This window comes from Astatotilapia calliptera, chromosome 13, assembly GCF_900246225.1.
Source record: "Astatotilapia calliptera chromosome 13, fAstCal1.2, whole genome shotgun sequence".
In the NCBI taxonomy this organism is placed as follows: domain Eukaryota; kingdom Metazoa; phylum Chordata; class Actinopteri; order Cichliformes; family Cichlidae; genus Astatotilapia; species Astatotilapia calliptera.
The window spans coordinates 3,963,762-3,981,290 of record NC_039314.1 but is presented as its reverse complement, the minus strand read 5'-3'; the positions used below and the strand labels follow the sequence as shown (position 1 = coordinate 3,981,290).

The window sequence follows — 17,529 nt, the reverse complement described above, 5'->3', positions numbered from 1 at the left end:
ATACACTTTTCTTAAACACATTTTTGAAAAGAAACCCATAATCTTCAAATTTAAAGGAGACTTTTGAATGTTTCCAGCAACTGGAAACTACATTTTCATTTAAATTAGCTCCAGAATGTGTTTGTGAATTTAATGCAGATACATGCTACACAGATTTAGAAAGCTGCACAGGTGCACGTTAGTATCATGTCATTTTTGGAACTATATTTAATAAGCAGTGAGGCTTGCCATGCTGACCACAGAGAGCTGGACACCTGGGGACAGAGGGGACAGCTCAGGGTCCTCTTCTTGCACTGAGGCATCAGATGTTCCAATCACTGTAAACATCCTTATTAACTGAGCTATTTAACAGAGGTACTGTGTTATGGGTCAGGGAGTAAGTGTGTGTACTACTAGTGCCTGCTGTTTTGTTCAAATTCAAAAAAATTTACAAAAGTGTTGTACAAGAGTCAGATTACAGTGTTTTGGAATATGTTTTAAGGATTTCCTAGAATTTTTTCAAATTTTCTCAGAACCCCAGAGAAGCATCCAAAACTATTTTTTTCTCTCCAAAAATAACTTTGCATCAGTGAGAAAAACAACTGTTTGTATGTGAGGTCCAGTTGGTGCAGCACAATCTGTTAAGGGTTTACATTTAGCCATCATAACCCTACCCAGTCTCCCAGGTGAAATAATTTTACTCTTATATTAAGTTTAGCTTTGATCCATTATCAGTGATGCAACTGTATTTCTTTATTCCATGCAAATTCAGACCAAACTACAACCTTTGTTTCAAATTTTGCATTTTGCCACATTTGCACATCTGGACTGAAGCACAGCTGGTTCAGTACAAGTTGGTTGGAGTGCTTGCTGTAGCACGCACTTGCATTTACAGGGTGGATTTCCCCTCTTCGAGTGCATGTCGAGCCCCCCTTCCCCCTGCCAGACGAAATCAGCCTGCTGGTGGTTTTACCGCAAATTGTTCCACCTCAATTATCCGAATCCCAACCAGTAATTACTGCACCATTCACTTTTTCGTTTGCACGGATTCACCTCTCAGGTGTGGAAGCCTTGTTTCCCGCATGGGCACCATCCTTGGCTTCATTAGGCCGCGGCGCTCTCCACCAGGCTTTTGGCTTCAGTTTTCGGCACACGTATATTTTACACAAACTGACAAAAAAGCTTATAGATACATTCAGATTACATGAACCTGAGGATCCTGATGACGTGCCTTTGAGAGAAAGGAAGTGCTATAACCACGTCTCTGTGCAAAGGTTTTGCAACAGTGAGTGGCAGACGCATTAAATCTACCCGCAGTTGGCAGGACACTGTGCTTCCTAACACTGATCCTTAGGAATGTTGAGGAATTCAGGGACACATATAGAGATAGATAGCAGAGGAAAGCTCAGGAGAGTCTCCTGGGGAAATCATTTTATTACACCCTCTTCTTTTTCCAACAGAAAATTTTGATCCCTCTTTAACCCCTTAGTGTGGCTTTCTCTGTGCAGGCAACACATGCTGTGTGTGTGTGTGTGTGTGTGTGTGTGTGTGTGTGTGTGTGTGTGTGTGTGTGTGTGTGTGTGTGTGAGGGGGTGAGGGGTTTCCCCACAACTGCATAGCAGTTATCTATACATGTGGTTTGTATATGCTGTTGTAGTATATCAAATCATACATTAAATCATAAGTGCAGACACATGCAGGCTTTCTCACAAGTTTTCTGAAGGCACATGTGCACAGGCCTCCGGCTCATGCACGGGGAGTGTGAAGGCATGGAAAATTCCCCCCTCACAATGGCAATTCTGCACCTTTTCTGTTGTTGTCAGGCCCATCAGACACGGCTGTCTATGGATATGGGCAGGGCTGGGGTTGGTTATGCTGCATTGTATAGAGGATAGGGGCATAAGCTACGCCCGCACATCCATTCTCCGTTTCACCGAACAGGTTCTCTCATCTGTCACATCATCCCTTTCAACAAGGAGGCCTCCCCTGTCTCCTAAGATCCCTTTTCAGGGACAAAAACAGCTCTAAAAGGAGCTGTGGAGGGTGTGTGTGTGTGTGTGTGTGACAGAGAGAAATGGATTTAAGTTAAACACAAACCAAATCACTACCACCCACTTCCGGTCCTGAAACAAACACTGGCCTCACTGTGAGAGAACGAGTGAGCCTTACTGGCTCTGCTAAAAATAGGACATCTGGTTGGCATTTATTACTTAATAACCACAGTTACATATGCACCAGCACACATGCAAGGACGAATCAAAACATCCAGGGCGATACTACTAACAGAGTTTACTGTAAAGCCTTCAGTGTGTCCACTGAAATTCAACCTGATAAGATTCTTTTAAGACTTGTCATTTACACATGCGTAAATGACAAATACAATAACGATGCACCAGATATCTAAAAATACAGTTTTATTGAAGTGTGTGCACGATTTCCCAGCTCCTACCAACCCACACTCACACAAAGAGGAAAAAGAGACAGAGCCCAGTTGGTTTCACTTATTAACCCAAATGAAGTGGGATTGTGTTACCAGAAATGGTAAGAACAGCAGGCTTTGCTTAGAGTTTGGCACATACAGCAAGGACGCTGGAGAAAAATGGCTCGAAACAGACCTTGACTCAGTCAATGAGCTAACCAGAGAGCAGTGTGTCACAACTCATACACTCCATTTCATCAGAATCCATACGGCCGTACAGGGTAATTGACAAAAAAAGTGGCATTCAACTGTGTGTGTTTAGGTTGGTTTATTTTTCCAAGAAAGAGAAGAGATCATACCTGACAGTAACAGGGTGAAAACCAGTTTAAGTCATAATGTGTCAGACTTTTGTGTCACTGATTGAACCAGCTGACAAAGCTTAGGTTAGAAGGCTGATAACTGACACTCCAGGTGAGTGTGTTAATGCAGCTGCTCTGTAGATGCAAAAATAAATAAACAAAATGCAGGATTAGACCCTGAAATTGCCACTCTTTCCATGCAGCGAGAAGGCTCTGGGTTCAAATGTCAAATGTCAGCAGGGGTCTTTCTGAGGAGTTTTGTGCTCTCTCACAATCCCATGAGACACTTGTTAGGATACGCCTAAAAACACAATGGTGTAGACTTGAGAATGTGGTTTTCCATCTGTTGTGAAAGACTGATGGCCTGTTCAGGTGGACCTCGCCTCTCTCCCTGTGATAGCTGAGATAGACTTCAGCCATGTGAACCTATGAGCAGAACAAGCTTTCGTTCACAGAAATGATTCACAGATGATCTGAAATTCCCCCGTTTACAATGTCGGAGATTTGATGATCACGTCCGGTGATTGTGTTGTTATCATATGTTAACCTCTGCTTGCAGTCAGAGTAACTAGCATACCTGTTCTTTAACTTCTGCTTTCTTCATCTTCTCCTGTTAGACTCAGGGCAGACTGGACACCATGCAAACTGCTACTGCAAGAAAAACTCAGTTTAGAAGGCAGTTACCATTAGCACATTAGCACATTTCATTAGCACAGGGGTTTACACTGGGTATAAATCTGCACAGGTAACCAGTCTGTCACAGATAATCATTCGTACTCAACTTTAAGCAACACAAATGTTTGTCTGGACTATTTCTGCAGTTACTGACTTAAAGGCACATGAATGCTCTGGAAATGTGGGTTTTATAGCAGGACTGATGACGATTCCATTGTGAAGTCACACTTATTATGTTTCAGCAACCGTAACAATAGCATATCTGATTATACACAGTAATTAAAACGTGATTGAGATATTTTATGTTAGTATACATTTCTAGGTCAGCACGAATAAATCACTCAAACATGAAATGTTTGATGAAACGATGAAACGATGAAATGAAACTAAGAGTTTACCTCCTCAAGCCCTCCACATGTGGAAGGTAAGACCACAGTCCTCGTCACCTGGCCGGTGTAATAAACACGTCCTATAAGCTAAGGCAAAGATAAAAGATGATCATTTTTAAAACGCTACATTATTTTGTAATCTTGACATTTAACAAGGTAATTAAGGTGGATTAACTAGATTTCTACATTTCTTACTTTAGAAATTTGTTTATTTTTAGAAGGAAATTTCTTGAATTTAAATGTAATTCAAAGAAATGAGTGTTAAAAATTAATATGAAGGCCTAGATTTGTTTTGAACATCACACCCATCTTCCCAACAAAATGCTGTAACTGCAGCTCACTCGAACATCAGCTAACTTATTTTGTCCCACGAGACTAATATCAAAGCTAAAGAGTCAAAATTGATCCAGAGACCAACATAAATCCCTTTGAAGGCTCATCAGGATGGACATCAGGCGTAAAAATCAACCACACTGGAAGCAGCTAAAAGTAGCTAGAGCCAAAGAGCAAAAACAGTTATTTGCATCTTGTGTCTTGACTTAAAGCTCGCATTTTAATGTTTTATATTTTATTGTCTTTCAAAATTGCTGTAACAGTTGCATTTCAAAACAGAAATACAAATACATTTTTATCTTTTCTTTGTTTAGGGAAGCTCATTTTGTCCAGAAAATGTTAACATTCTGCTAATGCATGACGATTGGCTACTTAAGGATTTACAACATGATACAGTCTCATAATGGCATGTTTTCCAATGGTAATGACACGTTAGAGGTGTAGTCAAACACTACAGAAACTTGTAGACCATCAAGTGGTTCTTAATACAACTGAAACCTAATAATGGGGCTATGTCTGTTGTATTAATCCCTTCTACCAAAAACACAATGAAAACTGCAAATAGAAAAATGTTTTCATTCATTCATTCAATGGAGCCCCAGTTCTTGATCTTATTAAAAGTCCTTCTTATACATTTGCAAATAAAGTTACCAGTATTGACTTTGTTTTGATTCTCCATATGTTTCCTAGCTCCCAATGCACAACATGATCTTATTAGCTAACTCACCATCCAATAAAGGATAATTCCTGTTTATTTCAAAACAGGCATATTTCCCTTTATTATGGCTGTTTTGGCCTTAAGGATGCAGTTAACGGTGCCACCCGATTTTGTAAGTCACATTTCCAAAGTAGCTAGTTGTTTCTAAATGCTTTATTCATGGATTCCTGAATGGTGTAACCCAGTCCAGGTGTTCCTTTCTGCCGTTTCCTGTAACTTCCACCGAACAGGGAAAGCTGATTAAACTGACTAGCACAGCCAAGTGCACCATAGCGCTTAATGGCTTTTCGATGAGAGAACTGAAACAAATCAGCGGTTGTGGTGGGTGAGAGTTATGGGATTGCTGGAAATGACGCTATAGAAGTCATTGTGTTTGTCTTACACGCACTCTTATGTTCAAGAACAAGCTCTCCGAGGCGTACTTCTGCTCATAATTTTTATTTATGTCTTTCCCTTGAGTGTGCTTTCTACAGTCCTTGCATGCATAATTATACTCCTGCATGACCCTTCATGTCTTTCTTTTTAATGGCTTCTATGCAGATGTGTGTATGTTCCAAGTCAAACGAGGGTTCAGGGGTGGGTGTGGCTGCCCCCACCTTTTCTCTGGGTCACCTGCTTTACTGGGTAACATTCCCTCATATTCCCTCGTTTGGAGACCATTAGAGAGGAAATGGGGCTGCCATCTATCTGACCTTCCTCCCCCCTCTCCTCCCCGATCTTTCCCCAAACTCCCCCCAAGCTTTCAGAATTCCCATCATCGCCCAGCGTCCACCCTCCTTCCCTCTGTGTTTTCACAGTGTTAACAATCAAGCCGTGGCCCTGAGTGTTCCGGGGGCCTAATTGGGTTGACTGTTGGCGTTGATTGTGATGGATGGAGGGGGGCTGGAGCCAGAGCCCAGTGTGGACGCTCCTTTCATCTGCCTGCTCCAGCCTGTTGTGCAAGAAGAGCATGGAGAAGTACTGCTGAGTGCGCAGTAGCGACAGACTATAGGCCTGTGACGTTTGGACTGTGCTGGGGACAAGTATCTATTCTTCAGCTGATCCCCACTCATTGGGCAAAATCATTATAATTTGTCTGAATTTCAAAAGTCAGCAGATACTTTCGGCCAAGTTTTTAAGGTAAAAACTTGCACTTCTTCTACATTTTAAGGTGCAGTACCGGTTAAAAAAAAAGAAAGAAATTATTTTTTCTCTTAAAATTTAAGGTTTCACTTGCTGACAAGTTTAATGCTGCATATGTCCTTTATATCGGCTCTACAATGGTGCCGAGATCAGCAGCACTGGTGCCCTACCAAAGCAAAGCAAGGTCGGTCTAATGCTAAAGCTAGCCATAAGTCAAGATAATATCTTCTATTTGTCTGTTTAATAGGAGGCCACATGAACACTCGATGCTGGATGAGTGTACCTAAAGGGGGAAACTGTGCAAGTGTATACAGCCTCTCAAGCCAACAGTGGCACCAGTACCAGTACTGGCACCCGCTACAATACGGTACTTTTCATATGAATCCACTTGTTCAGCTCCATATCCTGAGAATGTTCCAAACACTCAATGCTAAACTGAAGTTTGGAACTCTAAGTTCGCTCGTCGTATGGTTGACTGACTAAAGGAAAAACCAACATTGTAGTTTTTTCACGTCCATGGAGCTCTGCTAGCGAGATGACAACCATTCTTCCAAAATACATGATTAGAGCTCTTTCCTACTACTCTTTTTAGGGCCATTTCCACTCCTGTTAACATCTGGCCTTGTAATCCTCCCTCCAGACTCCAGTCTTGTGACAGAGCTTGTCAGAGGCTTTGAATCATCATATGTTAATCATGCCCGCATCCCTTGACTGTCGATACACTACCTGTATTGTACTGTACTGTCAGTTTGCGTCAGACCCAAGTACACGTTGGCTTCTTAACCTCCTCATCTCTGCTCAGTAACTCTGGCGCATCTTTTTGGCAGCACATCCAGAAAATTTCATTTTAAGTCCATCTTAATATTCGTCAGGGTGCGTCATCGCCGACGGCGTCACAGATACACTGCTGAAAACAGACCCACTGATTTGATCTGACCTTGCGCTTCTAGATCAAGAGATGAAAGGGGCCCAGCATACTGCCATCTTTATTATATGTATATGTTTTTGTTTTGTCGAGGCTGTGGTTAGGTAATGAAGACTTTTGAAATGAGGCCAGCATTACCTGTGTTTGTACAGCACTTAGAGCCATTGGTGGCTTACAGACCATTTGCTTATCTTTGGGGTGAGTAATGGGAGTTTGTATGTGTCTGTGGTTAAAGCCTGGTTCTGGCTGAAGTCATCAATCAACACTACCATGGGGCTGATTGACTCACGTGACCTCTGGGGGTGGTTGGGTGGGTAGACTTATTAAGAGAAAGAGAGTGCATGTTAGAGAGAGAGAGAGAGAGGGAGAGAGGTGTGTTTTTAGATTGAGCCTGTGTACGGATCTGGGTTAAAGAGGCTACGTCAGAGTCATTCTCATTTGTTTAGTCAAAGTTGTGGTCAAACTCTCTGCTATGTGATCAGATCAGCCATGGTTTGCATAATGCAACTGCTGACAACAGCAACATTGTGCAGTGTGTTTACAAGAACACGTAAACAGAGCAGACAGCAGGGCCTCTACGTACACCTGGATCTGGTGATACTGCTTGCTACATTTTCCACATGCTTTCAATAGGCCTGCAGCTTCTCATCTGTCTGTCTTTAACGTGGAAGCACAAGGCTGGAGTCTGCCGAGCAGATTTTTATACGTTTTTCCATACTGATGTAGAAATTGTGGTCTTTCATCTTCCATCTTAAAATATCCCCTCCAGACATGAAGATGTGACGGTGGTTAAAAATATTCTGCTTTGAATAATAATTTGTATCTGACAAAGATTAAAAGGTTCAATTACCTGGTTAGAAATAACCTAGCTTTCCCATGCCACTGACGGTCCATTCTCTGTGTCTGAAGTTTGCGTCTCACTCCCTGTAAATTGCTTGTTAGACCAGGGTTTACTTACAAATGACTTGTGATGTCCTAAATCATGCCAAACAAAACTTTTAGGAAACAGCGTTTTGACACTGGGAAGAATAAGGCTAAGTATATGGAGCACAAATAATGGCTGAGTTTCCGGTTCCATGCATCCGCCATGCTACATGAACCTCTCGTCTTTTAAATGTACTTTATTTCTTTGTCTATTATTTACTGAATACACATGGTCCACACCTAAACTATCCAGTTGTTAGCGTACGCCTCTACATTTTTTCATCACTATGCATGGTTAGTGTGTCTTTAATGTGACACCAGAGACTTTAATCCATAAAAAAATAACCATTTCAAACATTCTCTTGGCCGAAATTCTGCCTGATTTTGCTGTTTAGTTTAATTCAGTTCAGCTTAACTTATATAGCACAATAACAGTCAGCTCAACAATCAGACAACCCTATGACCAAACACTTGGTGACAGCGGGAACGAAGAACTCCCTTTTAACAAGACTACCCTCCAGCAGAACCGGGCTCAGGGAGGGGCAGCCATCTGTCTGTTTGTGATGTCTTCTTCCTGCTACATGGTAGCATTTGTTTCAGCTAATTAGCAACCCTCAACATGTACAGATGAATTCCCTTTGCTAATGTGTTTATAATAACCTAATAATAATGCTTGCCCAACTTCTCTACGCCTTTAAATCAAACATATTTAAGTCTGAACATAGTCTATCACCTTTAAATGCCAACTAACTGGACAAGTTTGTGCTAGTGTCTAACATTTACCTTTGCTAAATTGTTGCTATAAAATTGATCGCATTAAATATTCGCCTGCTAAATATTTGATATATTAATAATGTAAATGTGTTAACAATACAGCCTTGCAGTCCTACTTGCTTGGCTGTAGAGTATTTGCAGGAATTCTGACAAAAGAATTATAAAGTGTTTGCACTGGTGGGGCTATGTTGTTTCTGTTGCTAGTTAGATAATCAAATCCAAGCAACTTGGTGTAACAAATTAATGCATTTGAAAGCCAAAAAAAAAATACACCAAAATACCTATTTTGCTTTTTTTTAAGTATTATTCATACCTGAATTGCATCATAGTTTATACAGCAGCAATAAACATTCCCCACAGTCATGTCTAATGTTTTAAGTAACAAATCAAAAACACATGCTCTGTATTTAAGTTTCATTTAGATTACATAAAAAAGTATCCTTCCAAGTCATCTTTGATTCATGAGCTTTTTTCTCTAGATGGGTTATGTAATGAAATATACACTAACGGTTTTTACTCCCATGACTGGAGCTGGCTGTGTTCTGTAAAATGACCTGCACTCATAACAATGGGTTAGACACTGGATGACACTGCACAGGTGAGTATTACCAGTTATTGTCTCTTTTTGCTACATGATAAATGTGGTGTCTAAGCCCTCAGCTGTGTCATTACCACAAGGACAAAGTGGTATTCATTTTTTCTTGATTATTTGAAATGTTAACACAAGTTCTCTGAAGTTATAGAGTAGCATCATTATAATACACTAAAAGGTGACCTATACAAAAATGGTGATAAATGGAAAATGAACACCTTGGTTGTTTAGTTTATTCTGTTGCTTTACCACATTAAGACCACTGGCTATCTCTGGCTCTCTTCCACAGCATGTCTTTATCCTGTCTTCCTTCTCTCACCCCAACCGGTCGCGACAGATGGCTCCGCCCCTCACTGAGCCTGGTTCTGCCAGAGGTTTCTTCCTGTTCAAAGGGAGTTTTTCCTTCCCACTGTCACCAAAGTGCTTGCTCATAGGGCCTCATATTATTGTAGGGTCTACCTTACAATATGAAGTGCCTGTTGTTGTGATTTGGTGCTGTATAAATAAAACTGAATAGAATTTAAATGGAATTGGTTACAGCGATGGGAAAAAATTAACCTCAAACCAGTCTGGTCAGCCCTGGAAGCTTTTTTGTTGTTTTTATGACTGACAGTCATATGCAAAAGAAAGCTTTAACAGGCAGTCATGTGAAAACTCTTTTCCATAAAAATAGTAGGGTAATAGGGTAAGTAGCAGCCTGGTGCTGTGAATCACTTGCACTTGATTAACTGATTATCAGTAAGTGTGAGCACCTCTACAATGTTCAGAGAATCTGCAAAAAACCCAAGAGCTCAAATGTCAAAGTTCATGACAGTATGTCTGAACAAGCCACAACATTTTTGGAACAGTGTCTTTTGGATAATGCACAGCTCCACATTTGGCAAAAAACCAAACACAGCACACCAGCACAAACACCTCATACCAACTGCCAAGCACGGTGGTGGAGGGGTAATGATTTGGGCTTGTTCTGTAGTCACAGGGCCTGGGCAACTTGCAATCAATAAATCAGCTGTGGAGGAGTTTCGCTTTATATGAAAGTAATCTAGGCCATCCGTCTGAGAACTAAAGCTTGGTTCAATTTGGGTATTGCAACAGGACAATGATGCCAGGCACCGCAGCAAATCTACAAAAGACTAACTGAAAAAGAAAAGAGTCAATGTGTCACAAGGCCAGACCTGGACTAAAATCCTCCATAACGATGAGAGAGACTGATAAAGTCTCAGAAAATGAATATTTCAAGTTATTGCTGTTAAAGGTGATTCTACAAGCTACAAAATCATGGGGTAACTGTTTTCACAAGACAGCACAGAATTCTGTGAAAACTCTGATTCACATGAACTTAATTCCACACCAAAGAGCCCCCAATATTGTCATCCTGACTCCGGCCATGGTAAAGGTTGCTGAACCACCTTTAACTGTCCATTTCAGAGCTGAAAACCAAGTAATAGATATATAGTAATTAATACCATGATATAGTAATAGACCAATAACTGTAGAAAAAATATTTACTTCCTGTTTGAACGCTGGCAGTGGACCTGTCGCTGTTGAGGTCACAAAATATGGAGTTGCATTTGTGGAATGGGCACGATTAAAAGTTTAGACAGTAAACAAAATCTAGACTCCCATATTAGTCAGATGTTTTGTTCACCCATACAGATGTCCAATCAGCATCTCACAAAGGGAGGAGGTCGTAAGGTGACATAGATACATCTTGTTACCTTACTTCCTTTTTCATTCTCATTATAACTAATAAGCCCAGTTGAAATGTGTCTAACCTTTATCCAGGACACTGGAGTTTAAACATTTTATGCGGCCAATTATGATTTTCAGTTTATCTTGCTATTTGGTTAGGTTTGGCACAATAAATACTTGGTTGGGAAAGAAAATAATGATCTTGGTTAAAACACACCCTTTTCTAGCATACCGGTATGCTCCATTATTTTTTAGGTGACCAGGGTGACAAACTCTAAAGTATCAACGTAATAACTGCTTGCAAAAATAACCCGTGGGCTGAGACAGGGTCTCCAGAAAATCAACTCGTAAAAGAAAATTGTTCATCTGGCAGCAGAAACCATAGTTCCACCAAAACCATGCGCAACGATGTAAAGTCCAGTCTCAGTTGCAGTGTTTTTATACTACACTGTAATACGACACACAAGTGTTGATGTTTCTGTGTGACATGTTCCTGAAACTGGATCTGGCTAATTTAAATTAAGATTAAACTCTACAACAGCTTTTTGTTGCAGCTTGGAATATACAGCTCCACGTCTAGCAGCATGCCTTTGCATCTGTTTCATAGGAGTATGAAAACATTTGACAGTTCCCTTAACTCTGCTTCCTTCCCCAGGCGTGCCAAGCTCCTCTGCTGTCTTTTGTGCTGTATCAGAGCCATGTAAACTCTGGGATCTGCATGAAAATAAACAGCCAGCCAGGGAAGCAGACACGCTGACGTCAAGGAAGAGGACAGAATCTGATCAAAAACACATCGAGGCGAGGGTGTCCGTGACAGTCAGTCGGGATTTTATTGATGGAAACCCATGGTTAAAGATTAAAGATTATCTCGTTGCAGATTAGATTTGTAGCCAGTGCTGATGTCCTGAGCTAGGCACTTATTCCTGCAGCGCTTCCTGTGAAGCAGCAGGCCTGTGCGGGGTGTTTCCCAGGTGTGAGCATGTGTGTTTGAATGTAACCCGAGGGGAGCAGCCCTGCTGACGTCAGGGAGGAGAAGAGGATCTAATCAGAAGCACACAACAGCTGAAGAGGATAAAGACCTGGAACGGGAGCTGATTTATATTCTGATTTGGAAATCATATCTGAGGGTGAAAAGTTCCAGGTTAAATCTGGGCCGAGGTGAAGAGAGAAGCAAAGTAAATTTTGACGCTTGATCGGTGGCGGGATAAAAACACTGTGCACTATTATGTGCGTGCATGTGTGTGAGTGTGTGTGTGCGTGATACTATCCAGACGCCTGAATACTCAACACTCAGCCTATGGTGTTGATAGGGGAGGGGCGGGGCCTGCAGGTTGGAGTGACAGGTCAGCCACTTGCAGGGATCTGACAGCAGGCCAGTGGTTATCTCACTGACCTGCTGACAGCGACGCACAGACCAAAACACACATACACATACCACGTGTATTCCCTGCTGCAAAGTTTATCTTTCAGAAAGCTCCTTGATGAGCCAAAACATCAGGGCTGACTAATGTGCTGTTTGTCTTAAGTGCATGACCAAAACAGCTTAGCTTGGAGTACTGGAGCTTGAGCTGTCCTATGGCATGCGGCATCTAGATCTTTTTTGTTTTTTTAATCATTCTTCGAAGACTTGGCAGTCAGGGGAAAAGAATATAATCTTACACGCATCAAGAACTAATGACCTCTCCAAAAAAGTGCTTTAGGAGCGAGACTGGAACGACTTGGTAAAACTAAAAATTGACTGAATTTAACACTTCATAACGTCTCATTACATTGAGAACTTTTAAACATAGCCTGGTGTAAAGACTGAGCATTGAGTATACAGAGACAGGTTATGCATACTGCACCCACGGCGAGGCCTTTTGGCTTTCATTTTAAATCCAGGTTCCTCCGTAGGAAACACAGGCAGGGAGGCTGAGTTCTCAAAAGGTCCCCGTTCATGCTTAAGTCCCACAACGAAATGTGAAAAGATTGACAAGTGAAAAACTGACCGCAGTCAATCCAACACCCCCCCGTCCCTTCCCAAAAAGCACACATATTCAAACATCAAACAACACCTTGTACTGGCTGAACTCTCTCCCTTTACCCTGTGGTTTACCCTTTGACCCAGTCCAAACCTTCCCCTACAGCAAACACTCCCACTGCTCACCCCTGACCCCCCACGCACACTCAGCAGCCTGCAAAACACGAGCTGGGAATTCCAGCGTTGCAACCCTGATGTGCTGCTCCTCTGGAGGTTTTCTTATCATTTTGACCATTTCCATAATGAACAACAACAACAACAAAAAAAACACAGAGAAGCACCCAAATAATAATACTATAGGGCTTTGGAGCGTGATGTCACTGGGTGGGCGTGGAAAGGATTTTGGCCTGATGCGCCATTTTCCGGGTCCAAACAAAGCGCAAGCAAAAAAGGAGCGAAGGCACACACAACAGCCATCGTTCGTACTTGCTGTGTGGTCGGCTGCAATGTTCGATCGCACGACCGGCACGACCGGCACAGGAATAAGCTTAAAAAGGGTTTGTCTTTTTATTCTTTCGCAACCTGGAAGCAACATGAGGGAGCTCATATGGCGGACCTTACCAAACGAAGGCGTCTAGCCTGGATAGCAGCCGTGAGACGAGCTGATATCCAGTTCGCTTCCATCTCCAGATATCACTTAACTTACCGGACATTTTCATTCAGGTAAGTTCTATATATGTTCATATCACTCTTTATAGCTTAATAATATTATCGTTGGTGGTCTCGGAGGTTATAGAAATTGCGAACAAACATCGAATGGAGTGACTTTGCAGAAATACGTGCTATGTAACGATTCACTAATTCTTTCGCACAACTGTAGGGAAGCCTGCCTATGAAATGGATGTAATATCTTGCCCGATTATCAATGTGGTAGTTTGCATCAACTTTACAATTATGGACACATAATATGACAACGAGATTCATTGATAAATGTATAACATTAATTGTGGTAGGGGGTGAACCATGGCTGTTACACTCGATGCACTGCAGCTGACTTACCTTGGTTTGAATGACGACGTACTCACAGGTTGAAAATAGCCAAATCTTGGACCCAGTCGTTAGTAAATTGGATGTGCGCCTCCAGCGACTTGTAATTACGAAACTGGTTCGCAGTGTAAGCGCTTACTCCACAAACAAGATACGTAAAGATATCGGGGTAGGACAGTGGCGGTAAGTCGTCTGGGTCTTTACTCCACTGCCGTATTTCATATGGGTCCACATTTGCGATCCACTCTATTTTTTTCAAGTACCACTGCTTCGCCTCTGGACGCAATCGGTCTCTATACCGTCCGTTTTCTTTTGAGCTGCTTTTAAACATGTTTCTTGTGGTCGTCGTTCCAACACAGTGTGTTTGTTTTGATTTGTGGACCCGGAAAATGGCGTCGCGCTCCCACAAAACATTGCGGAGTGACATCAACTCCAAAGCCCTATAGTAATTCCAGGCATTTGGATGGCTGAATGTTATTCAAGCTGGTTGCAAATATGAGTTCTACATGGTGGCGTGCTGTTGCGTCACAGCAAGAAGGTCCAGAGTTCAACTCCACACAAAGAACCTACGCAAAAGTTTGCGTAGGTCCTCACACAGTCCAAAGGCATGCAGTTAGTGGGGTTAGATTAACTGGTGATTCTAAATTGTCATTAAGTGTTAATAGTTGTCTGACTCTCAGCATTACCCCTGCGACAGACTGGCTGGGTCTGTCCAGGGTGTGTCTGGCCTCTTGGCCCACTGTAGCTGGGACAGGCTCCAACCCCCACCACCTGCCTCTGCAACCCTGATAAGGATAACTGGAAGAGCACTGATGGATGGATGGATGGACAAAACATATCTCAGGAAACGAAGGTAAGGGCTAAATGTAGTTCTTGCACTCATCAGTTGTGAAAAAGGTTAAATCCAGTACTCAACACACAGATCAGACTTTGCAACACGGGATAAATGACTACAGCCAACAATTTTGTATAAAAAGTCAAGTAAAAATTTGTTTCATCCTGTGTTGCAAACACCTGTAAGCTGAGATTCTCCTGTAGTCCGTGGAATGACAACAAATGCTGACAATCAGAAATGGAGGACATGCTGTCTTTTGCTATTTTAAGGGCTGCCAGAATTGTGTATTTCTATGGTTTTGTAGAGACAGAACTGCCAGTTCCACTAACAGACATTCGATCCTGGCTACAAAAGCAAGTCAGCTTAGAGTAGAGTTAAAGTTAGGAGTGTTGATACTTTGACAGCTGTGCAAGGAGGTGTACACATTGCCTGTGTGCTTTGTCTAACCACTAACTGCAGCTTTCTATTTGTGATATTAATGTCGCCCAGAGCATTTTTATTGGTGTAAACATTTAAAATTCTACTGTTTTATTACTATGTTACTTAGCATTAATTAGCAGATATGTCTGTGTATGCGTTGTGCCCATATATTTTATAAATGCAGCTTGCTGACTAAGCTTGCTAGCATTAGCCGATAACTTGTAGCACTTTACCTTCTAGTCTAAATTTGGTTGCTTTGGGCTTCTTTAGCAGTTTGTACACCTTTTTAATGGTGCATTTAACAGAGAGACAAGTACTGCAGAATGCAAACTGTAAAGGCATTATTTATACAAATTTTCATACAACTTAGCTTTAGATGACTCTGACACTGATGCAGGGGACAATCAATCTCTGCATTCTGTCTATACACTACGTGTGTGCCACACACAGAAGCAACCACCCACACATGCCCACGTACATATCCATTGTTGACCTGAGCCACATGACAGCAAGAGCATTACACACGGCGCACCACATCCCTATCATAAAGTGTCCTCAAGACACCCAAGATGCTTCTAGCCTGTCATTGGCTCTTACAGCTGACCGCTTTTCAACAGCAGTGACACAACACCTCTCTAATTAGCCTCTTTTCAAAGTTACTAATCTGAGTAAAGACAACTCTCAGTGACACACACAAACAATAGCCCCCTACTCTCACCCTCTGTCCCAGGGTTGCCTGTTTGGAGCGGCGCTGCAGGATCCCACACACGCGTGTAAACCGGAGAGTGTGTATTTTTATGTATTTTATCTGTGTGGCGTTCAAGTGTGAAGACAGTGACCATGAAGGAAGATCGACTAAATGAGAGTGAGGGAAGACATTTCTAAAGATTTGGTAGTAATAGCAAAAGTGTTTCTGATATTTTGTGTTTGTCACAGCAGATGTCCCTGTTGTTTGTTTGTGTGTGTTTCTGAGTCTGTCTGTCACTCAGTAGTTTTGGTTGGCTTTGCTCGGGAAGGCCTGTGATCACACAACCTTAAGGACTGTGATTAGGAGGACCACTTAGAGTACGCGCACACAGCAAACGGCAAATCCCACAGTGCACTCATGCATGTGTACCAAAATACTGAAACCACTTACCAGCAGTAGCTTTGCTCACAGGCACACGGTCGCACAAACAGAAGCAAACCACTACGCACACACTTGTTCCTACGCTTGGACTGTGAAATGACACGCACGTCTCTGGATGCTCTCTAATTTCCTGCGGCCGAGCTCTGAGCTTGTGAGGTAACTCATGATGAGTGATGGTTCATCACGCTTGGTGGAGATTATACAGGGAACTTCATCCCAGCACACTCATTCCTGAGCAGATGTGTCATACGCACAAGGTCAGGAGAGTTGAACTCAAAATGGGAATGTGTGGCACATTTGCAAAACACACTGTAATCTTGTAACATAATGTCTTCATTACTCAGGTTTATTTACATGCTGTGTACAAGCTGTATTGAGCTGTTTTTACTGCGTCCAAGTCAAGTCAAAACAAGCCCGAGCCAAATCTCCGGACGATTTACAGTTCAAATCAAGTGTTAAGTGTTGTCATAGTTTTGAGATGATTAAGTCCAATTCGTGTCTTAAGGTAAGTCCAAGTCACGCCTCATATCTGATCAAAGCAAATCAAAGCCAAGGAACAGTGAAACAATCAGGACGAATGGAAGTCAAGTCTCAGCAGAATAACAAGCCCGAGCCTAATGTTACATCTTGAAGTTAGTCTACCTCAAGTCTCAAGGCCTTCAGGACAGAACTCAAAGCCAGGATAAGTGTGGGTCACTCAGAGTAAGTCTAATTAATTTTCTCACGACAATTCCAAGTCAAAATGTAATCGAAGGATTTCTAAGTTGAGTCTCAAGATAATTGAAACTTGAAGGATGTTCGAATAGGTCTTCATCTCATCCAATGAGATTTCTCACAGTTTTAAACAAAGTGATCCAGATCAGTCTTTTGCCCATTTTGTGAAATTTTATGTTAAATGTGGGTAGATGAACTGCATGAACCAGGTAGACTTGATACAATTAAATCAAGTCTCAGTTTGACTAATATAATTTCTATCAAGTGGTTTGATAAAGAGGTTTGTCACATGGATGCCACATGATGTTTGGTCCAGAGACAAGAGAACATTGCCCACCTAATTAGGTTTTTCTTCGGTGCTGAATGACAAAAAATAAGTCTGGGGATGAAGAGGAAATTTGTTGAAATTATTAGTGTTTCAGACACTTTAGCATGGAGTCTCGGGGTGTTTCCACACCTGCTGTTTTAGTCTGTTCAAATCCAACTGTGGTTCTGGTTCGTTTTGGATGTGGACCAGCTGCCT

General features: G+C 41.9%; 1 long non-coding RNA gene across 2 annotated transcripts in view; it reads right to left on the bottom strand.

The window, feature by feature from the left end:
• Nucleotides 1-2,937: 2,937 nt before the first annotated feature.
• The window catches only part of LOC113035464 (uncharacterized), a 29,065-nt gene continuing 14,473 nt past the window's right edge, over nt 2,938-17,529 (bottom strand). For both annotated transcript variants that reach the window (XR_003274348.1, XR_003274347.1), the window contains exons 3-4: nt 3,831-3,908; nt 2,938-3,408 (exon numbers count right to left, since the gene is read on the bottom strand). This is a non-coding gene — a long non-coding RNA (uncharacterized LOC113035464). The remainder of the gene's footprint in view (nt 3,409-3,830; nt 3,909-17,529) is intronic.